Genomic DNA, 475 nt, shown 5'->3' with positions numbered 1-475 from the left:
AAGGAAGGATAATCCCTCTATGAAGCTTGGGAAAGATACAAACAATTAATCATAAAGTGTCCCTCTGATATGCTTTCTGAATGGAGCATCATAGGTATTTTCTATGATGGTCTCTCTGAACTATCCAAGATGTATTTGGATAGCTCTGCTGGAGGATCTCTTCATCTGAAGAAGACGCCTACAGAAGCTCAAGAGCTGATTGAAATGGTTGTAAATAACCAATTCATGTACACTTCTGAAAGAAATCCTGTGAACAATGGGACCAATCAGAAGAAAGGAGTTCTTGAGATTGACACTCTGAATGCCATATTGGCTCAGAACAAAATATTGACTCAACAAGTCAATATGATTTCTCAAAGTCTATCTGGAATGCAAAATGCACCAAACAGTACTAAGGAAGCTTCATCTGAGGAAGAAGCTTATGATCCTGAGAACCCTTCAATAGAAGAGGTGAATTACATGGGAGAACCCTATG

The sequence above is a fragment of the Arachis duranensis genome, chromosome 10, assembly GCF_000817695.3.
Source record: "Arachis duranensis cultivar V14167 chromosome 10, aradu.V14167.gnm2.J7QH, whole genome shotgun sequence".
Lineage (NCBI taxonomy): Eukaryota > Viridiplantae > Streptophyta > Magnoliopsida > Fabales > Fabaceae > Arachis > Arachis duranensis.
The sequence above is the reverse complement of the archived record's forward strand: the minus strand, read 5'-3'. Positions refer to the sequence as shown.